We start from the raw sequence: 25,024 nt of genomic DNA, 5'->3' as shown, positions 1-25,024 counted from the left end.
AAACTATTTTCTTGCTCAAGTGTAACTTGGCTAAGAGAATCATTAGTGGAATCAAGAGAACTACTAGAAGCAACAATATTGGATTTAACATTATTATTGTTACTACTAGAGGAAGTATCTTTCTTGTACTTGTTACTAGACTTGACTTGAGGCATGTAAGTAGATAAGAGTAAACGCTTGGCAATGTAAGAAGAACTTTTCTTGTGGAGATCATCATTGATTGCCTTTAAGAACTCATGCTCTTGCTCAAGATTGAGCTTTTCAAAGCGTAACTTCTCATGAGCCCTTAAAAGTTCTCGATGATCTTCGAAGATAGTTTCATGAGCCAACTTAAGAGTGTTTAGTTCTTTAGTTAGAAGATCAATTTTCTCCTTATCATTGTCATTCATTTGATTAGCATGATTAATTGACGTTTCATCATAGTATTCATCACTAGAGTTGTCAACAAGTAAATCATCATCCACAAGCAAGTCAAATTCATCACTATTAAAATCAACATACTCGGGATGTGTTACCTTTGGACCTTTGTCCATCAAGCATCTTCCAATTCCTTCATTTGGTGAGTCAAATATGTCGTAGGAGTTGGTTGACACAAGTGCTAGACCGGCAACACCTTCATCTTGAGTATGTTCGGAGTCAGAGTGATAGCTTCTCTCGGAGTGATTGTTGGAGTCGGAGCCGGAAACCCATTCACCAACATGAGCTTGATGTCTTCGTTTTGTGTAGCTCCTTGATGACTTGTCCTTCCTTTCCGAATCCTTGCTTCTCCGTGAGGGTCTTCATTCATAACGATCATCTCTACTCCTCCTCTCTCTTGGTGGTGATTCTTCTCTTTTGCTCCTTCTTCTTGGAAAATCTTCTCTTCTTTTGTAGGGTGCCGTACACTCATTGGAGTAGTGTCCGGGTCTCCCACAATTGTAGCAATTGCGCTCTCGACAAGAAGACCTTTTGTCATGATAAGACCTTGATTTGGAGCTTCTTTCTTTGCTTCTACTTTTGTAGAATTTGGTGAAGTTCTTCACCATTAAGCTCAATTCTTCATTGAAGGTTTGTTTCTCACTTGATGATGTGGGGGCTTCACTTGAGGCTTTGTAAGCACCACTTGACTTGTTGTGAAGTTCCTCATTATCCTTGAGTGACATCTCATGAGCAACAATCCTTCCAATGACTTCCGTTGGCCTGAGATCTTTGTAGTTTGGCATCATTTGGATCAATGTGCACACGATATCATACTTTCCATCCAATGCTCTTAGGATTTTCTTGATGATGAATTTGTCGGTCATCTCTTCACTCCCTAAGTCGGCAATCTCATTTGTGATAAGAGCAAGCCTAGAGTACATTTCAGCGACACCTTCACAATCCTTCATTTTGAACTTGTCAAGCTGACTTTGGAGCACATCCAACTTGGATTCCTTGACGGACTCGGTACCTTCATGAATATCAATCAAAGTATCCCAAATATTCTTTGCATTCTCAAGACGGCTGATTTTGTTGAATTCTTCGGGGCATAATCCGTTGAAGATGATGTCACATGCTTGAGCGTTGTATTGCAGCATCTTCAATTCTTCCGCATTAGCTTCACGGTTCGGTTCTCTCCCATCGAAAAATTCACCTTGCAAGCCAATACAAATAATTGCCCAAACGGCGGGGTTATGTCCAAGAATATGCATTTTCATCTTATGCTTCCAACTAGCAAAATTAGTACCATCAAAGTAAGGACCTCTACGGTGATAATTTCCCTCGCTAGACGCCATACTCTCCTAGGTTGGCTATGACCACCAAAAGCTATGGAAATCAAAGCAAATGGAGACCAAGGCTCTGATACCACTTGTAGGACCTTGAAGTATGTCTAGAGGGGGGGTGATTAGACTACTTGACCAATAAAAACTTAACCTTTTCCCAATTTTAGAGTTTGGCAGATTTTAGCTATTTTAGGACAAGTCAAGCAATCATCACACAATACAAGCAAGCATGCAAAGAGTGTATAGGCAGCGAAAATTAAAGCACGCAACTTGCAAGAAAGTAAAGGGAAGGGTTTGGAGGATTCAAACGCAATTGGAGACACGGATGTTTTTGGCATGGTTCCGATAGGTGGTGCTATCGTACATCCACGTTGATGGAGACTTCAACCCACGAAGGGTAACGGCTGCGCAAGTCCATGGAGGGCTCCACCCACGAAGGGTCCACGAAGAAGCAACCTTGTCTATTCCACCATGGCCGTCGCCCACGAAGAACTTGCCTCACTAGCGGTAGATCTTCACGAAGTAGGCGATCTCCTTGCCCTTACAAACTCCTTGGTTCAACTCCACAATCTTATCGAAGGCTCCCAAGTGACACCTAGCCAATCTAGGAGACACCACTCTCCAAGAAGTAACAAATGGTGCGTTGATGATGAACTCCTTGCTCTTGTGCTTCAAATGATAGTCTCCCAACACTCAACTCTCTCTCATAGGATTTGGATCTGGTGGAAAGAGGGTATGAGTGGAAAGCAACTTGGGGAAGGCTAGAGATCAAGATTCATATGGTAGGAATGGAATATCTTGGCCTCAACACATGAGTAGGTGGTTCTCTCTCAGAAATGGTAAGTTGGAAGTGTAGGTTCGTTCTGATGGCTCTCTCTATGAATGAAGAGGAGGTGGAGGGGTATATATAGCCTCCACACAAAATCTAACCATTACACACAATTTACCAAACTCGGTGGGACCGAATCGTTAAACTCGGTCGGACCGATTTAGTAAACCTAGTGACCGTTAGTGATTTTTGGTGGGACCGACATGCAAATCGGTGGGACTGATATGGTTAGGGTTAGGGCATAACGTAATCTCGGTAAGACTGATCACACAAACTCGGTAAGACCAATTTTGGTAATAAGCTTTCCAGAGAGTTGGTCACGTAAACTCGGTGGGACCGATTTGCTCTTTTCGGTGGGACCGAAATGTTACAAAAAGGAAACAGAGAGTTTACATTCCAATCTCGGTGGGACCGATCGCTCACTTCGGTTAGACCAAAACGTTACGAAGGGAAACAGAGAGATTACAACCCCATCTCGGTGAGACCGAGATCCCTATCAGTAAGACCGATTTGCTTAGGGTTTGTGGCAGTGGCTATGACTTTTGGAATCGGTGGCGCCGGATAGAAAGAATCAGTGTGACCGATTTTGGCTTTAGGTTTAGGTCATTTGTGGATGTGGGAAAGTAGTTAAGGGTTTTGGAGCATATCACTAAGCACGTGAAGCAAGTGTCTCATTAAGTAACACCTCATCCCTTCTTGATAGTATTGGCTTTTCCTATAGACTCAATGTGATCTTGGATCACTAAAATGTAAAATGAAGAGTCTTGAGCTTTTGAGCTTGAGCCAATCCTTTGTCCTTAGTATTTTGAGGGATCCACTTCCATCATCCATGCCATGCCATTCATTGAGCTTTCCTGAAATAATAGTCTTGGAATAGCATTAGCTCAATGAGCTATATGTTGTTATGAATTACCAAAACCACCTAGGGATAGTTGCACTTTCACCATCCAACGGCCGTAGTGCTTCTTCAACATCTGGTCTTCGTGCTCCAGCCGCCCAAAGCAGCGCCGGTTGTGTCGCATGCTCCTGTCTCCCGTGGTCGGCTGGTGCGGCCGCGGAGGCCTCACCGCCCCCTACTATTCCCACCACTAGCCAGATTCTGCAGCGACGGCAGCCTCACACCACTGTCGAACCAGTGAACCCTCGTACTCCTCTCTGCATGGGCATCCACAGCCGCATCTTCCCCGGCTCCGCGTTGTCCCCTTCCTAGGCCTCGCCGTCGTCCACCACCGTGGTGCTCTCAGCGCGGCATGGTCAACAGGGTCAAGGAATGACTTCCATCGGATGTGGATTGTACATGGAGAGGCTGATAGTTGGGTCCATGGCAGCAGCAAGGAAGTGCTTCCTTAATACATGGAAAATAATGATACCTCCACCTGACAGTAGGGACCACCGGACGGGCCACTGTATTTCGCGAAAAAAAACGTTTCCCCCTTGACTGCTGGGACCCACCATCTACATCTTCACACGCAAGGAAGTGCCTGACAGTCGGGACCCACCTGGTCAAAGCGTACGTAGCATTGTCATTCTGGTCGCGAACGTGTACATACATACTAGTCGATGTAGAGGCCCGCACGTGTCGTAGTAGAGGCGCGCACATAGCATGTACACATACGTACAACGGCCAGGGTGCAAGAAAGTAAATACGGCCACATACGTACATACAGGTGGGGTCTCGAACACCTATTCGCGCATACGTACGGCCAGGGCTTGTGTACATGGCTGGGTCGAAACGGAGAAAAAGCATCGTCGCCGTGTTCATTGGGGAGCCAACCGTCTGGGTCAGAACAGAATGCGTCGTCGTGTTCATCGGGAGGGCTTGGACGGAACAAGCCATGGAAATGAGGCCTGGCGTACCGCAGAACGGAGGAAACAACCTTGTGTTCGACCGACCATGTTCGAAACGGGATCCTGTTCATCGGGAGGGGTCTGGCGTACCGCAAAATGGAGGAAATGGACTTGTGTTGGACCTCCTACGGTCGAAACGGGGTCCTGTTGATCGGGACGGGTGTGGCGTACCGCAAAATGGACGAAACGGACTTGTGTTGGAGCGCTATGGTCGAAGGGGTCCTGTTCATCGGGAGGGGTGTGGCGTACCGCAAAACGGGACTCCACGGGATACTGTTCATCTCCATCGTCAACCTCCTCTAGCCTCCACGGGCTACTGTTCATCCATCGTCGACCTCCTCCAGCCTCCACCTATGACTGTTCATCCACAGGCTGCTATTCATCCAGCCTCCACCGCGCGCTACTCCACCGGCTTCTGTTCAACCACCCCTCTCCACGGGCTCCTATTCAACCACCCCTCCATGGGCTACTGTTCATCCAGCCCTCCACGGGGTCGTCCTGTTCATCCAGCCCTCCACGGGGTCCTATTCATCTAACCCCAACTGGCTCAATCAATCGGGGTCCTGTTCATCCAGAGGAAACGCCATGGGGTCCTGTTCATCCACCCCCACCGCTCACTGTTCATCCATCCAACCCCCCCCCCCCCCCGCAACGCTCACTGTTCATCCAGAGGCAACATTGATCGGCTTCAGTTAGCAGCAGTAGTGAACGAATCGCTCGATCGGGTTTAGTTAACAGCCATCAATCGATCGCTCGGGTTCAGTAATGCATAGCCTGCAGTGTAATCACTCGGGTTCAGTTAGAACCCAACGCCTCGCTCGGGTTCAGTTACAGCCAACGCCTCGCACACACGCGCGTACGTCTACGAGAGAAAAGCACATCGCTCGGCCTCGACCACCCACCGTAACCGGGAACACCCCGATATTTTCCTCGCCCTCGCTTCTACCATGGTTTTTTCCGTCATGGACGGCGCAAAGAATGTCATGCAGTTGCGTCTCTGGTCCGCCCAGGACGAAAAGCCCATTTTCTGCCATGATTTTTTTCATAGAAGTAGGAGCCCACCACATCTATGATGATATCGGGTTTTGTCACAATTATCATCATAGAAGTGTCATAAGTATGACAGAAAAAAATTGTTCAGCCCAAAATGTCACGGATGTGTCTTTTTTTTGTAGTGTAGTGTTGATTACTCCTTATAGTTGATGTTAGTTGGTTTATTTGGTGGAAGATCATATGTTCATATCCTTAATGATATTCAATACCCCTCTAATTATGAACATGAATATGCTTTGTGAGTGATGACCCACAAGTATAGGGGATCTATCGTAGCCCTTTCGATAAGTAAGAGTGTCGAACCCAACGAGGAGCAGAAGGAAATGACAAGCGGTTTTCAGTAAGGTATTCTCTGCAAGCACTGAAATTGTCAGTAACAGATAGTTTTGTGATAAGGTAATTCGTAACGGGTAACAAGTAACAAAAGTAAACAAGGTGCAGCAAGGTGGCCCAATCCTTTTTGTAGCAAAGGAAAAGCCTGGACAAACTCTTATATAAAGGAAAGCGCTCCCGAGGACACATGGAAATTATCGTCAAGCTAGTTTTCATCATGCTCATATGATCCGCGTTCGTTACTTTGATAATTTAATATGTGGGTGGACCGATGCTTGGGTACTGCCCTTCCTTGGACAAGCATCCCATTTATGTTTAACCCCTCTCGCAAGCATCCGCAACTATGAAAAAATAATTGAGGTAAACCTAACCATAGCATGAAAAATATGGATCCAAATCAGCCCCTTACGAAGAAACGCATAAACTAGGGTTTAAGCTTCTGTCACGCTAGCAACCCATCATCTACTTATTACTTCCCAATGCCTTCCTCTAGGCCCAAACAGTGGTGAAGTGTCATGTAGTCGACGTTCGCATAACACCAGTAGAGGTAAGACAACATACATCTCATCAAAATATCGAACGAATACCAAATTCACATGACTACTTATAACAAGACTTCTCCCATGTCCTCAGGAACAAACGTAACTACTCACAAATCATATTCATTTTCATAATCAGAGGGATATTAATATGCATAAAGGATCTAAACATATGATCTTCCACCGAATAAACCAACTAGCATCAACTACAAGGAGTAATCAATAGTACTAGCAACCCACAGGTACCAATCTGAAGTTTTGAGACAAAGATCGGATACAAGAGATGAACTAGGGTTTGAGAGGAAATGGTGCTGGTGAAGATGTTGATGGAGATTGACCCCCTCCAGATAAGAGGATCGATGCTAATGATTTCCCCCTCCTGGAGGGATGTTTCCCCGGCAAAACAGCTCTGCCAGAGCCCTAGATTGGTTCCGCCAAGGTTCCGCCTCGGTACGACGATGCTTCATCCCGGAAGCTTCCTTATGAATTTTTCCAGGGCAAAAGACACCTTATAGAAGAAGATGGGCGTCGGGGGGCTTCTAGGTGGCCCATGAAGCAGGGGGGTGCGCCCAGGGGGTAGGGCGCGCCCCCACCCTCGTGGATAGTGGATGGCCCCCCTCTGGTGCTTTCTTCGCCCAATATTTTTAATATATTCCAAAACTGAGTTTCATGGAGTTTCAGGACTTTTGGAGTTGTGCAGAATAGGTCTCTAATATTTGCTCCTTTTCCAGCCCAGAATTCTAGCTGCCGGCATTCTCCCTCTTCATGTAAACCTTGTAAATTAAGAGAGAAAAGGCATAAGTGTTGTGACATAATGTGTAGTAACAACCCATAATGCAATAAATATCGATATAAAAGCATGATGCAAAATGGACGTATCAACTCCCCCAAGCTTAGACCTCTCTTGTCCTCAAGCGGAAGCCGATATTGAAAAATATGTCCACATGTTTAGAGATATAGGTGTCGATAAAATAAAATATGGACATGAGGGCATCATGATCATTCTTAAAACAACAACATATATTGTCATATGAATTCTTATGCTTAAAGTAACAATCTATTCACAATGTCAAGTATGAATCAAAAACTTCATTGAAAGCTAGCAAACTATAATCTCAGTCATTGAAGCAATTGCAATTTATCATAACAGCGAAAAGAGTCAATATAAGAGCTTTTCAGCAAGTCCACATACTCAACTATCATTTAGTCTTTCACAATTGCTAACACTCACGCGATAATTATGGGTATGAAGTTTTAATCAGGAACAGAGAAAGATAGGGGCTTATAGTTTTGCCTCCCAACCTTTTACCTCAAGGGTAATGTCAACAATAATGTTTTATGACAACCCACATCCAATTGGATATATATATATATATATATATATATATATATATATATCAGGATCTTTCCAACACATAGTGCTGGCCAAAGGATAAAGTGTAAAAAGGAAAGGTGAAGATCACCATGACTCTTGTATAAGGTAGAAGACAAAATAAAAGATAGGCCCTTTGCCGAGGGAACCAGAGGTTGTCATGTGCTTTTATGGATGGATGCAAAAAATCTTAGTGCAAAAGGACGTCACTTTATATTGCCACTTGTGATAGGGACCTTTATTATGCAGTCTGTCGCTTTTATTTCTTCCATATCACAAGCTCGTATAAAGCTTATTTTCTCCACACTAATAGATCATACATATTTAGAGAGAAATTTTGATTGCTTGAAACAATGACAACTTACTTGAAGGATCTTACTCAATCCATAGGTAGATATGGTGGACTCTCATGGCAAAACTGGGTTTAAGGATATTTGGAAGCACAAGTAGTATCTCTACTTGATGCAAAGAGTTTGGCTAGGATATAAGAAAAGATAACCCATTACGTTGTCGTCCTTGTCCGACATCAACTTTTTAGCATGTCATATTTTAATGAGTGCTCACAATCATAAAAGATGTCCAAGATAGTATATTTATATGTGAAAGCCTCTCTTTATTTATTACTTCCTATTAATTGCAACGATGACCAAATCTATGTTTGTCAACTCTCAACAACTTTTATTCATCATACTCTTTATATGTGAAGTCATTACTCTCCGTAGGATCAATATGATCTTTTTTTGTTTCTTTTTATTCTTTCCTTTTCTTTTATTCCCTCAAGACCATAGCAAGATAGCAAAGCCCTCGACTCAAAACTAATTTTTATTATATATAGCTCACATACTCGATTACATAGATAGGGATCTACACAGAAACTCAAATCTAGATCATACTACACTTTATTCTACTACATCAAGATATAACCAAAAGGATCAAACTAAGAAATATGGTAAAGATAGAAGTGTGATGGTGATACTATACCGGGGCACCTCCCCCAAGCTTGGCAGTTGCTAAGGGGAGTGCCCATACCCATGTGTTTATGTCTCTTTCTTCGGGGGTGGTGATGATGGAGTTGTTGATGATGTAGGCTTGTCATCCATCTTCCAAGGCATAGGCTCACCATCATAGAAGGATGATCGAGTCTCCGGGATCCTCAAATCTGCAGCCAAACTCATCCTCTTGAATCTGTATTCATACTCATAGTTTTGGTTTTGTAGGTCATAGATCCGGGCTTGGAGGTGCTTGATTTTCTCGTGAAGCTTGAAAATGGTCTCCCCAATGTTCTTGGCATCCAGCTTGTGGTTGTTGGTGAACTCCGCGATCATCATGTGGTTGGCGTTGAGTCCGCATTCCACCATCCATTGGCACTTGAAAACTTGTTGCTCCATTGCTTCGAGTCTTGTCTCCACGCTTCCGGTCCTCCTTGGTCCCTCAACATCGCGGATGTGCAGCACCCCCTCACGCATCTCAATGGTTTGAGGGTGTTGCAGCACCTCCGCGAGGTCGGGGTTGATGAACTTCTCGAAAAACTTGTCCTTGGGGGCGCTTGAAGACGTCATGGTGATCTAGATCTGTCAGAAAAACGGCTCGAAACAAAAGCAGAGGATTTTGTTGTGGTACGATGGTCAAAACATTCGGAAGATTATATAACGAATTTTTACCGACCAAAAAAAGTATCGTGCAAGAAAACTGAGTCCGGAGGGCACACGAGGTACCCACGAGGCAGGGGGCACGCCCAGGGGGGTAGGGCGCGCCCTCCACTCTCGTGGATGCCTCGTGTCCTTTCCGGACTACTTCTTATTTTCCTATTTTCTTAAATATTCCAAAACAGAGAAAAAATGCTATTAGAACTGTTTTGGAGTCGGTTGACTTATTGTACCACATACCTATTCCTTTTCGGAGTCTGAAACATTCTGGAAAGTGTTGCTTATGTACTCCTCAGGGGTTACAGTGTTAATAACATTGGTTTCAACATTTATGGGGTTATGTGAGATATAATGTTTGATTATTTGACCGTTCACCACCTTCGGATTTGTGCCTTCGAAGTTGTTGATTTTTATGGCACCGGAACGATAGACCTCCTCGATAACGTAAGGACATTAATTTAGAGAGAAGTTTCCCGCAAAAAATCTTAAACAAGAGTTGTATAGCAAAACATAATCACCTACATTAAACTCATGATTTTGTATCCTTTTGTCATGCCATCTTTTAACTTTTTCTTTAAACAGTTTGGCATTCTCATAGGCCTGGCTTCTCCATTCATCAAGTGAGCTAATGTCAAATAGCCTCTTCTCATCGGCAGTTTGAAATCATAATTGAGCTTTTTAATGGCACAATATGCCTTATGTCCTAGTTCGAGAGGTAAGTGACATGCTTTTCCATAAACCATTTTATACGAAGACATACCCATTGGATTTTTATATGCAGTTCTATAGGCCCATAATGCATCATCAAGTTTCTTGGACCAATTATTTCTAGATCTATTAACAGTCTTTTGCAAAATTAATTTAAGCTCTCTATTACTTAATTCTACTTGACCACTAGACTGTGGATGGTATGGAGATGCAATTCTATGATTAACATCATACTTAGCAAGCATCTTACGAAAATCACCATGAATAAAATGTGAACCACCATCAGTCATTAAATATCTAGGGACTCCAAACCTCAGAAAAATAACTTCTTTAAGCATTTTAATAGAGGTGTTATGATCATCACTACTAGTTGGAATAGCTTCTACCCACTTAGTAACATAATCAACAACAACAAAAATATGTGTATGCCCATTAGAGGAAGGAAAAGGTCCCATATAATCAAAGCCCCAAACATCAAATGGTTCAATAACAAGTGAATAGTTCATAGGCATTTCTTGACGTCTACTAATATTACCAATTCTTTGACATTCATCACAAGACAAGACAAACTTACGAGCATCTTTGAAGAGAGTAGGACAATAAAAACCGGATTGTAATACCTTATGTGCAGTTGTATCTCCAGCGTGGTGTCCTCCATAAGCCTCGGAGTGACAATTGCGTAGGATCTGTTCCTATTCATGCTCAGGTACACAACGTCTAATAACACCATCTACTCCTTCTTTATAAAGGTGTGGGTCATCCCAAAAGTAATGTCTTAAATCATAGAAAAAACTTTTTCTTTTGCTGGTATGTGAAACTAGGTGGTATAAATTTAGCAACAGTGTAATTAGCATAATCAACATACCATGGAGAAGTATGAGAAGCATTTATAACAGCTAATTGTTCATCAAGAAAGCTATCATCAATAGGTAGTGGGTCATCAAGAACATTCTCTAACCTAGACAAGTTGTCTGCAACGGGGTTCTCATCTCCCTTTCTATCAATAATATGCAAATCAAATTCTTGTAGCAAGAGAACCCATCTAATAAGTCTAGGTTTAGCATCTTTCTTTTCCATAAGGTATTTAATAGCAACATGATCAGTGTGAACATTTACTTTGGAATCAACAATATAAGGTCTGAACTTATCACAAGCGAACACAACTGCTAAAAATTCTTTCTTAGTAGTGGCATAATTTCTCTGGGCACTGTCTAGAGTTTTACTAGCATATTGGATAACATTTAATTTCTTATCAATTCTTTGCCCTAGAACAGCACCTACAACATAATCACTAGCATCTCACATGATTTCAAAGGGTAAATTCCAATCGGGTGGCTGAACAATAGGTGCATAAATCAAGGCTTTCTTAAGTACTTCAAATGCTTCTACACAATCATCATCAAAGACAAAAGGAACATCTTTTTGTAAGAGATTAGTCAGAGGCCTAGAATTTTTTGAGAAGTCTTTAATGAACCTCCTATAGAAACCGACATGACCAAGGAAACTTCTTATACCTTTGATGTCCTTAGGACACGGCACCTTTTCGATAGCATCCACTTTAGCTTTGTCAACTTCAATACCTCTTTCAGAAATTTTATGCCCCAAGATAATACCTTCAATAACCATAAAGTGGCACTTCTCCCAATTCAAGACAAGATTAGTTTCTTCACACCTCTGCAAGACACAATCAAGGTTGCTTAAGCAATCATCAAAAGAAGCTCCATACACGGAGAAATCATCCATGAAAACCTCAACAATCTTTTCACAAAAGTCAGAGAATATAGCAGTCATACATCTTTGAAAGGTAGCAGGTGCATTACATAAACCAAAAGGCATATGTCTATAAGCAAAGGTATCGAAAGGGAAAGTACAAGTGGTCTTATCTTGATCCTCTTTTGACACATGTATTTGAGAGAAACCAGAGTAACCATCTAGAAAGCAAAAATGTGTATGGTTTGATAATCTTTCTAGCATTTGGTCAATAAAAGGTAAAGGGTAATGATCTTTTCTAATAGCTTTATTTAATTTGCGGAAATCAATTACCATTCTATAACCTGTAACAATTCTTTGTGGGATCAATTCGTCTTTATCATTAGGAACAACAGTAATACCTCCCTTCTTAGGAACACAATGGACAGGACTTACCCGCTGACTATCAGCAACATGATAAATTATACATGCCTCTAGAAGCTTTAGTATTTCATTTCTTTCCACTTCTTTCATCATAGGATTTAACCATCGTTGGTGATCAACAGCTAGTTTAGCGTCTTTCTCAAGCTTTATTTTGTGTTAGCATAAAGTGGGACTAATGCCCTTAAGATCATCAAGAGTATATCCAATAGCAGCACGGTGCTTCTTCAGAGTTTTCAATAATTTCTCTTCTTCTTGCTCTGAAAGGTTAGCACTAATAATAATAGGATATATCTTCTTTTCATCAAGATAAGCATATTTAAGAGAATCAAGTAATGGTTTAAGCTCAAACACGGGATCACCCTTGGATGGAGGAGGATCCCCTAGGATTTCAATAGGCAAGTTGTGTTTCAAAATAGGTCCCAGTTTAAAGAATACTTCATCTATTTCCCTTCTTTCATTCATAAACATATCATTTTCATGGTCTAGCAAATATTGTTCTAAAGGATCATTAGGAGGCACGACAATAGAAGCAAGACCAATAATTTCATCTTTACTAGGCAATTCTTTATCATGGGGTTGTCTACGGAATTTAGCAAAATTAAAATCATGAGACATGTCCCCTAAACCAACAGTAACAATATCTTTTTCGCAATCTATCTTAGCATTAACAATATTCAAGAAGGATCTACCAAATATAATGGGACAAAAGTCATCTTGTGGGGAACCAAGAACAAGAAAATCAGTAGGATATTTAAGTTTCCCACACAAGACTTCAACATCTCTAACAACCCCAATTGGTGAAATAGTATCTCTATTGGCGAGCTTAACAGTAACATCAATACCTTCTATTTCATCGGGTGCGATATCATGCATAATTTGTTTGTATAAGGAATGAGGTATTGCACTAACACTAGCACCCATATTACACAAGCCATGATAACAATGATCTCGTATTTTAACAGAAACAACAGGCATGCCAACAACAGGTCTATGTTTATTTTTAGTATCGGGTCTAGCAATTCTAGCAGCTTCATCACAGAAGTAAAAAACATGCCCATCAATATTATCAACAAAGAGATCCTTAACCATAGCAATACTAGGTTCAAATTTTATTTGCTCAGGGGGTGTAGGTGTTCTGGCATTACTCTTACGAATCACAGTTGAAGCTTTAGCATGATCCTTTATTCTAACAGGGAAAGGTGGTTTCTCAATATAAGTGGTAGGAACAATAGGATCAACATTATAAGTGATAGTCTTTTATTCAACTTTAATAGGTTCTACTACTTTTACTTCAATGGGAGGATGATATTTAAACCACTTCACTTTAGGGAGATCAACATGAGTAGCAAATGATTCACAAAAAGAAGCTACTATATCAGAATCAAGTCCATATTTATTGCTAAATTCACGAAAAACATCGGTATCCATAAAGGATTTAACACAATCAAATTTAGGTGTTATACCTGACTCCTTACCTTCTCAAGTTCCCAATCTTTAAAGTTGCATTTAATTCTTTCGAATAAATCCCATCTGAATTCAATAGTATTCATCATAAAAGAACCAATACAAGAAGTATCGAGCATGGAGCGATTATAGAGAGAAAGCCCAACATAAATTTTTTGAATAATAATTTCTCTTGAGAGCTCATGATTGGGGCATGAATATAACATTGACTTAAGCCTCCCCCAAGCTTGAGCGATACTTTCTCCTTCATGAGGCCAAAAATTATATATATAATTACGATCATGATGAACCAGATGCATAGGATAGAACTTCTAATGAAATTCCAATTTCAATCGGTTGTAGTTCCATGATCCAATATCATCACATAGCCTAAACCATGTCAATGCCTTTCCCTTCAAAGATAAAGGGAAGACCTTCTTCTTGATAACACCTTCGGGCATACCTGAAAGTTTAAATAATCCACAAACTTCACCCATATATATTAGGTGCATATCGGGATGTAATGTTCCATCTCCTGTAAAAGGATTAGCTAGCACTTTCTCTATCACACCCGAAGGAATTTCAAAGTAAATATTTTTAGTAGGTTCAGTAAGTTGAGGAGCAACTCTTTGCTCTACTGGTCGGTGTGAATATACCCCTAACAAGCCCCTCAAAGGATTATTTTCCATAGTAACAAGTGACAATAAATTTCAGCACACTATATAAATGTTTCCTTACTGAATTCCACCTTCCAAAGGCGCTTCACTCCCCGGCAATAGCGCCAGAAAAGAGTCTTGATGACCCACAAGTATAGGGGATCTATCCTAGTGCTTTCAATAAGTAAGAATGTCAAACCCAACGAGGAGCAGAAGGAAATGACAAGCAGTTTTCAGTAAGGTATTCTCTACAAGCACTGAAATTGACGGTAACAGATAGTTTTGTTATAAGGTAATTCATAATGGGTAACAAGTAACAAAAGTAAACAAGGTGCAACAAGGTGGCCCAATCCTTTTTGTAGCAAAGTACAAGCCTGGACAAACTCTTATATAAAGGAAAGCGCTCCCGAGGACACATGGGAATTATTGTCAAGCTAGTTTTCATCATGCTCATATGATTTGCGTTCGTTACTTTGATAATTTGATATGTGGGTGGACCGGTGCTTGGGTACTGCCCTTCCTTGGACAAGCATCCCACTTATGAATAACCCCTCTCACAAGCATACATAACTATGAAAGAAGAATTAAGGTAAACCTAACCATAGCATGAAACATATGGATCCAAATAAGCCCCTTACAAAGCAACGCATAAACTCGGGTTTAAGCTTCTGTCACTCTAGCAACCCATCATCTACTTATTACTTCCCAATGCCTTCCTCTAGGCCCAAATAATGGTGAAGTGTCATGTTGTCGACGTTCACATAACACCACTAGAGGAAAGACAACATACATCTCATCAAAATATCGAACGAATACCAAATTCACATGACTACTTATAACAAGACTTCTCCCATGTCCTCCGGAACAAACGTAACTACTCACAAATCATATTCATGTTCATAATCAGAGGGTATTAATATGCATAAAGGATCTGAACATATGATCTTCCACCGAATAAACCAACTAGCATCAACTACAAGGAGTAATCAATACTACTAGCAACCAACGGGTACCAATCTGAGGTTTTGAGACAAAGATCGGATACAAGAGATGAACTAGGGTTTGAGAGGAGATGGTGTTGGTGAAGATGTTGATGGATATTGACCCCCTCCTGCTGAGAGGATCGATGGTGATGACGATGGTGACGATTTCCCCCTCCCAGAGGGATGTTTCCCTGGCAGAACAGCTCCGCCGGAGCCCTAGATCGGTTCCGCCAAGGTTCCGCCTCGAGAAGGCGATACTTCGTCCCCAAAGCTTCCTTATGATTTTTTCCAGGGAAAAAGACACCTTATACCAGAAGATGGGCATCGGGGGGCTTCCAGGTGGCCCACGAGGCAGCGGGCGCACCCAGGGGGTAGGGCGCGCCCCCACCCTCGTGGATAGTGGGTGGCCCCCTCTGGTGCTTTCTTCGCCCAATATTTTTAATATATTCCAAAACTGACTTTCATGGAGTTTCAGGACTTTTGGACTTGTACAGAATAGGTCTATAATATTTGCTCCGTTTCCGGCACAGAATTCCAGCTGCCGGCATTCTCCCTCCTCATGTAAACCTTATAAATTAAGAGAGACAAGGCATAAGTGTTGTGACACAATGTGTAGTAAAATCCCATAATGCAATAAATATCGATATAAAAGCATGATGCAAAATGGACGTATCAGTGAGTAGTTACATTTGTTCCTGTGGACATGGGAGAAGTCTTGTTATAAGTAATCATGTGAATTTGGTATTCCTTCGATATTTCGATGAGATGTATGTTGTCTTTCTTCTAGTGGTGTTATGTGAACATCGACTACATGACACTTCACCATGATTTGGGCCTAGGGAAGGCAATCAGAACAAATATGTAGATGATGGGTTGCTAGAGTGACAGAACCTTAAACCCTAGTTTATGTGTTGCTTCGTAAGGGGCTGATTTGGATCCACATGTTTCATGCTATGGTTAGACTTATCTTAATTCTTCATTCGTAGTTGCGGATGCTTGCGAGACGGGTTAATCATAAGTGGGAGGCTTGTCCAAGTAAGGACAACACCCAAGCACCGGTCCACCCACATATCAAATTATCAAAGTAACGAACGCGAATCATATGAGCATGATGAAAACTAACTTGACAATAATTCCCATGTGTCCTCGGGAGCGCTTTTCTTTATATACGAGTTCGTCCAGGTTTATCCTTTGCTATAAAAAGGATTGGACCACCTTGATGCACTTCTATTACACTTGTTACTTGTTACCCATTATGAATTATCTTCTCACAAAACTATCTGTTACCGATAATTTCAGTGCTTGCAGAGTATACCTTGCTGAAAACCGCTTGTCATTTCCTTTTGCTCCTCGTTGGGTTCGACACACTTACTTATCAAAAGGACTACGATAGATCCCCTATACTTGTGGGTCATCATTGGGTTGCAAGGATTTGTTATTTGTGTGCCGGTACCGTTTACATAGTGTTGCTTGGTTCTCCTACTGGATTGATACCTTGGTTTCATAACCGAGGGAAATACCTACCGTAGTTTTACTGCATCATCCCTTTCTATTTGGGGAAATAATGACACTGTTTCAAGACGCATCAGGGTCTCTTCTTTATATTCTTTCACGCGGTGAAATAACACCCAAAAAAACATAGACAAAAAATAAATTTGTGATAAATATTTTATCCAAAAAGAAAAATATATAGAAACATTATACACATGCAAACAATGTAAAAGCACCTCCCATAGAGAAAATAACAACTAACCAAGGGTAGCCTAAGGAAAAAACAATAAAATTGAGCCTCAATAGCAAAAAAAAAGAATCCCACCAAAATATGGGCTGCCCCGCGCACAGACACAGGAAAGCACATCCCTGGCGGCATGGTAGAAAGCCCAAGAAAACGATCACAACGCATAAACCCAATAATCACGCAAAAAAAAGGAACATGACATGCCCACGTTGCTCGAATAGTCCATCGCTAGAGACCGGCAAGAAGCACGAATCTACCCTTCTTGCGCGGCAGTCGTGGAGGTTACTACAACATCCGAGCTCTTTGTGTGCGCGTATGCTTAAGGCGATATACTACCTGAGTGGAATGATACTTTCAGCTGATCTAGGTAGCCAGCCCTCGCAGGTGTCGCATTCTATCATGGAAGGGAGGGATGTCATGTGCCAAGGATTGATAAGGAGAATAGGTGATGGAAAAACAACAAAAATTGGGTTGATAACTGGTTACCACAGAATGCAAGAATGAGACCTACTGCGTTCCTGTCTGCTAACCCCCCCCCCCCTCGATGGTAAGTGAACTCATAAATAGTACAAGTGTTACTTCGAGGAGGGAGATCATTGACCAAACCTTTCTGGTGGCGGACAAGAGTATGATCTTGAGTATCCCTATTTGCACTCGGCTGATGGACGATTTTTGGGCGTAGAATTTTGAGAAGAATGGTATCTTCACAGTGAGATCAGCTTATCGCATGTTAGTTGACACAAAGAGAAGGAGAGAAGATTGGCTAGAAGGTAATGCAGGAAGTTCGGATTATGAAGCACAGGCGAATAGTTGGGCCTCTTTGGAGTCGGTTAAGGTGCCAGGTAAGATCTGTAATTTTCTTTGGAGGCTTGCCAAACACTCATTCCCTACAATGGATCTTAGACACAATAGGAACATGGTTGAGGAGGATAAGTGTCAGTTATGTGGGTTGCCAGACTCTTGGCAGCATTCACTGTTGGATTGCTCAACAACATGATGCATGTGGGCACTAGTAGATGAGGATGTGACCGAGTACATCCAAACTTCAGGGGAACCAAATGCTAAGTCGTGGTTATTTACACTTGTAGATGATCTACCGCATGCTAGTATCATCAAGATGGTCATCACCCTTTCGGCGATCTGTGCAGCTCGGCATAAACTTATACATGAGGGAGTTTTGCAAAGTCCGCATGCGAGCATGCTGTTGTGATGAACTATATAATAGAGCTAGATATAATTGTGGAACCTAGTAGTTTTGGTGTGCAATTTTCACCACTAGGTGCGAAGCGCAAGTCATTGGAGAGCACCGGGCATGGGAGTGGCCAAGATCCAAGTTGATGGTGGGTTAGCTAGACATGGAAGGAGCGGGGTAGGTGCAGTGGTGTGTCGCGATCATTCAAGACTTTTTTTGGGTTCTTAAGCTATGGTCTTTATGGACATTTTAGAACTAGCAATGTTGGAGGCACTGGCCTGCTGCAAAACATTGGCATTAGCCCTTTATCTATCGCTAGACTGCATCATTATTGCATGTGATTTCAAAGGAGTTGTAGTAGGGATAAAGAATGGATCAGAAGGAAGGCACACTGCTATTATCAAGGAAATTTGTGCTCGAGCGAGAGACTTTACTAGCTGCAATTTTATTTTTGAAGGACATAGTATGAACTTTGATTCTCATAATTTAGCGAAGTTTTCTCCTTCTTTAGATGTGGGTCGCCACTTGTGGATGGGATCTCCCCATGACCCTTTTGTAATTCCTGTAAACCATACTCCAAACATTGAATAAAGTGTGGTTTACCTCTAAAGAAAAATCTACTTGCGATTTAATCGGACGGTTATGGAAGTGAATGAGACCAAACTAAAACTCATCTAGCTAGTTTTAGCAATCCCATCTATTTAAACCTATTTTCTGGTGTAACAATGAAAAAACTTGTTAATAGCCATTTTTCTAAAAAGATTTTATATATGGAGGCTTGAAGTCATTGAAGAGGAGGACACTTCCCGCATAGTCATCCATGAACGTGTGAGGCATGGGGAGAGGTTCTAAGAGGAAATCTCTGTGAAAGAGGAAGACTGGGAGAGAGTTGATAGAGAGACGGGGGACGAGTTCAGAAAACAGAAAGAGACTTGAACGCTTCTCTTCATTGAGCAATGACGGAAATTATACAAATCATGTCCTTCAAATAGCATGCACACACACATGGAGACACTCACAGAAAAAGTTGCGGACCAGCAAAAGATGAAACGCTAAGGTGGAAATGAGAGTTCTCTCCCCTCCTCCTACACCATGACTGCTCCACCGCCGACCTAACCTCTCTGGCAGATCCGCCCACTCATCTAGCCTCTTTGGTGATCTTAGTTGGTACTCCATCATCCGGGAGTCGATCTCTGCTCACCCGATATTTCCTTGCACCTTGCATGGGGGGGGGGTCAACATAGCGCTAAGATAGGACACGGACGCAGATCTGGACACCCATGTGGGAGATGAATATGGGAGTTTCGTGCCAACCAGCATGCGCTCCGCGGTTAGCGTTCAGGAGGACAAGTGCTCGAGAGCTCACAAAGGCGAAGGTCTATTCTTGATAACTGATACGTCTCCAACGTATCTATAATTTTTTATTTTTCCATGCTATTATATTATCTGTTTTGGATGTTTAATGGGCTTTGATATGCTCTTTTATATTATTTTTGGGACTAACCTATTAACCGAGGGCCCAGTGCTAGTTTCTGTTTTTTTTGCCTATTTTAGAGTTTTGCAGAAAAGGAATACCAAATGGAGTCCAAATGGAATGAAACCTTCACGATGATCTTTCTTGGACCGAAATCAAACCAGAAGACTTGGAGATGAAGTCAGAGACACAACGAGGCGTCCACGAGGCAGGAGGGCGCGCCCAGGGGGGTAGACGTGCCCCCCACCCTCGTGGGCCCCTCATAGCTCCACCGACCTAGTTCTTTCGCCTATGTATACTCTTATACCCTAAAAACATCAGGGGGAGCCACCAAACCACTTTTCCACCGCCGCAACCTTCTGTACCCATGAGATCCCATCTTGGGGCCTTTTCCGGCGATCTGCCGGAGGGGGATTCGATCACAGAGGGCTTCTACATCAACACAGTTGCCTCTTCGATGAAGCATGAGTAGTTTACCACATACCTTCGAGTCCATAGATATTAGCTAGATGGCTTCTTCTCTCTCTTTGATTCTCAATAGAAAGTTCTCCGCGATGTTCTTGGAGACCTATTCGATGTAATACTCTTTTGCGGTGTGTTTGCCGAGATCAGATGAATTGTGGATTTATGATCAAGATTATGTATGAATATTATTTGGTTCTTCTCTGAATTCTTATATGCATGATTTGATATCTTTGCAAGTATCTTCGAATTATCGGTTTAGTTTGGCCTAGTAGATTGATCTTTCTTGCCATGGGAGAAGTGCTTAGCTTTGGGTTCAATCTTGCGGCGTCCTTTCCCAGTGACAGTAGGGGCAGCAAGGCACGTATTGTATTGTTGCCATTGAGGATAACAAGATGGGGTTTTCATCATATTTCTTGAGTTAATTCCTCTACATCATGTCATCTTGCTTAATGCGTTACTCCGTTCTTTATGAACTTAATACTCTAGATGCATGTTGGATAGCGATCGTTGTGTGGAGTAATAGTAGTAGATGCAGGCAGGAGTCGGTCTACTTGACACAGAACTGATGTGTATGTTCATGATCATTGCCTTAGATGTCATCATAATTATGCGCTTTTCTATCAATTGTTCGGCAGTAATTCGTTCACCCACCGTAATACATGCTATCTCGAGAGAAGCCACTAGTGAAACATATGCCCCCCCGGGACTCTTTTCCATATTATTGAATCTCGTTTACATCTTGCTAGTTTCCGATCTATTATTTTTGCAATCTTTACTTTCCAATCTATAAAACAAACCAGGGTGCCCACAATCCCTCTAGGCGCGCCCCCCAGGCTTGTCGCCTCTGGGTGGACCCCCTCTGGATAATTCTTGCGCTAGTATTTTTTATATATTCCAAAAATATTCTCCATATATTTTCAGGTAAATCCAAGAACTTCTATTTCTGCACAGAAATAACACCATGAAAATTCTGCTGAAAACATCGCCAATTCGGGTTAATTCCATTAAAATCATGCAAATTAGAGTGCAAAACAAGGGCAAAAGAGTTTGAAAAAGTAGATACGATGGAGAGGTATCATGTATGCGCTAGTGAAGGCTTGCACGAAGATGGTGAATCTGATCTGGGGTTGTGGTACGTCGAAGGAGAGGCTTCAACAAGCAGCAAACAAGGGATTGGATGTGGAAGAGTTTGTTTTCTAGGAGATATGATCGAGACAGACTCGCCAAATGTGGTGCCGACGGCAAGATGGAGGAGCTTCAGATCGAGAAACCCACTACATCGACCCACCAAGTCCATCCGATTTGCGCTCCCTCCTGTTCCCTATGTGGGGTTTTTCCCAGCCCACAGATAACCCACAAGTATAAGGGATCTGTCATAATCCTTTAGATAAGTAAGAGTGTCAAACCCAACGAGGAACTGAAGGAAATGACAAGCGGTTTTCAGCAAGGTATTCTCTGTAAGCACTGAAATTATCGGTAGAAGATAGTTGTGTGATAATATAATTCGTAACGAGTAACAAGTAACAAGAGTAAACAAGGTGCACCACGGTGGCCCAATCCTTTTTGTAGCAAAGGACAAGCCTGGATGAACTCTTATATAAAGCAAAGCGCTCCGGAGGACACATGGGAATTGTTGTCAAGTTAGTTTTCATCAGGCTCATATGATTCGCGTTTGTTACTTTGATAATTTGATATGTGGGTGGACCGGTGCTTGGGTGTTGTCCTTCCTTGGACAAGTCTCCCGCTTATGATTAATCCCTCTCACAAGCATCCACAACTATGAAAGAAGAATTAATATAAATCTAACCATAGCATGAAACATGTGGATCCAAATCAGCCCCTTACGAAGCAACGCATAAACTACGGTTTAAGCTTCTGTCACTCTAGCAACCCATCATCTACTTATTACTTCCCAATGCCTTCCCCTAGGCCCAAATCATGGTGAAGTGTCATGTAGTCGATGTTCACATAACACCACTAGAGGAAAGACAACATGCATCTCATCAAAATATCGAACGAATGCCAAATTCACATGATTACTTATAACAGGACTTCTCCCATGTCCTCGGGAACAATGTAACTAATCATAGAACATATTTGTGATAAAGATCATAGGAGTATTAATTATCATTAAGGATCTAAAAATATAATCTTCCACCGGATAAACCAACTAGCATCAACTACAAGGAGTAATCAACACTACTAGCAACCCACAGGTACCAATCTGAGGTTTGGAGACCAAGATCGAATACAAGAGATGAACTAGGGTTTGAGAGGAGATGGTGCTAGTGAACATGTTGATGGAGATTGACCCCCTCTTGATGAGAGGATTGTTGGTGATGTTGATGGCTTCAATTTCCCCCTCCCGGAGGGAAGTTTCCCTGGCAGAACAGCTCCGCCGGCGCCCTAGATTGGTTCTGCCCATGTTCCGCCTTGAAACGGCGGCGGTTTGTCCCGAAAGCTTCCTTCTTATTTTTTTTCCAGGTAAAAACACACCATATAGCAGAAGATGGGCGTCGGAGGCCTGCTAGGGGGCCCACAAGGACTGGGGGCATGCCCTCCACCCTTGTGGCTGGTTGGTGCCCCCTCTGGCGCTTTCTTTGCCCAATATTTTTTATATATTCCAAAAATATTCTCCGTGATGTTTCAGGACTTTTGGAGTTGTGCAGAATAGGTCTCCAATATTTGCTCCTTTTCTAGTCCAGAATTCCAGCTTCCAGCATTCTTCCTCTTCATGTAAACCTTATAAAATAAGAGAGAAAGGACCTAAGTATTGTGATATAATGTGTAATAACAGCCCATAATGCAGTAAATATCAATATAAAAGCATGATGCAAAATGGACGTATCAACTCCCCCAAGCTTAGACCTCGCTTGTCCTCAAGCGAAAGTCGATATCAAAAAATATGTCCACAGTTTTAGAGATAGAGGTGTCGATAAAATAAAATATGGACATGAGGGCATCATGATCATCTTTAGAATAGCAACATATAATGTCATATAATTTCTTATGCTAAAGTAACAATTCGTTCACAAAGCAAAGTATGAATCAGAAACTTCTTTGAAAATAACAAACTATGATCTCAGTCATTGAAGCAATTGCAATTTATCATAACATCAGAAAGAGTCAATATAAGAGCTTTTCAGCAAGTCCACATACTCAACTATCATTTAATCTTTCACAATTGCTAACACTCACGCGATACTTATGGGTTCAAAGCTTCAATCAGACAAAGATAAAGATAGGGGCTTATAGTTTCGCCTCCCAACCTTTTACCTCAAGGGTAATGTCAACAACAATACTTTTGAAAACCTACATCCGAGTGGATATATATATATATACATATATATATATACATATATATATATATATATATATATATATCCGGATGTCTTCAACATATAGTGCTTGCCAAAGGAAAAAGTGTAAAAAGGAAAGGTGATGATCACCATGACTCTTGTATACGGGTAGAAGATAAAAGTAAAAGATAGGCCCTTCGTAGAGGGAAGTAGATGTTGTCATGCACTTTTATGGTTGGATGCACAAAATCTTAATGCAAAGGAATGTCACTTAATATTGCCGCTTGTGATAAAGACCGTTATTATGCAGTCCGTCGCTTTTGTTTCTTCCATATCACAAGTTTGTATAAAGCTTAGTTTCTTCACACTAATAGATCATACATATTTAGAGAGAAATTTTTATTGCTTGCACCGATGACAACTTACTTGAAGGATCTTACTCAATCCATAGGTAGGTATGGTGGACTCTCATGGCAAAACTGGTTTAAGGTATGTTTGGAAGCACAAGTAGTATCTGCACTTGGTACAAAGAATTTGTCTAGCATGAGAGAGAAAGGCAAGCTCAACATGTTGGATGATCCATGACAATATAACTTCTATTCGGATATAAGAAAACATAACCCATTATGTTGTCTTCCTTGTCCAACATCAACTTTTTAGCATGTCATATTTCAATGAGTGCTCACAATTACAAAAGATATCCAAGATAGTATATTTATATGTGAAGCCTCTCTTTCTTTATTACTTCCTATTAATTGCAACAATGACCAAAACTATGTTTGTCAACTCTCAACAAATTTTATTCAACATACTTCTTATATGTGAGGTCATTACTCTCCATAAGATCAATATAAGATTCTTTTTATTTCTTTTTATATTCCTTTCTTTTATTTAATTCCCTCAAGATCATAGCAAGAAAGCAAAGGCCTCAACTCAAAACTACTCTTTATTATATATAACTCACGGACTCGATTACATAGATAGAGATGGAAACAAAACTCAAAGCTAGATCATACTAAAACTTTATTCTACTAGATCAAGATATAACCAAAAGGATCGAACTAATAAAAACAATAAAGGTAAAGATGTGATGGTGATACGATACCAGGGCACCTCCCCCAAGCTTGGCAGTTGCCAAGGGGAGTGCCCATACCCATGTATTTATGTCTCTTTCTTCGGAGGTGTGATGATGGAGTTGTTGATGATGTAGGCTTGTCGTCCATCTTCCAGGGCATAGGCTCACCATCATAGAAGGATGAACGAGTCCCCGGGATCCTCAAATCTGCAGCCAAAGTCATCCTCTTGAATCTATATTCAGACTCATAGTTTTGGTTCTGCGGGTCATAGATTTGGGCCTGGAGGTGCTCAATTTTCTCATGAAGCTTGAAGATGGCCTCCCCGATGTTCTTGGCATCCAGCTTGTGATTCTTGTTGAACTCCACGATCATCATGTGATTGGCATTGAGTCCATGTTCCACCATCCCTTGGCACTTGAAAACATGCTGCTCCATATCTTCGAGTCTTGTCTCCATGCTTACGGTCTTCTTTGGCCCCTCAACATCGCGGATGTG

The sequence above is a fragment of the Triticum aestivum genome, chromosome 5B (assembly GCF_018294505.1).
Source record: "Triticum aestivum cultivar Chinese Spring chromosome 5B, IWGSC CS RefSeq v2.1, whole genome shotgun sequence".
Lineage (NCBI taxonomy): Eukaryota > Viridiplantae > Streptophyta > Magnoliopsida > Poales > Poaceae > Triticum > Triticum aestivum.
This window is presented reverse-complemented; position numbering follows the sequence as displayed.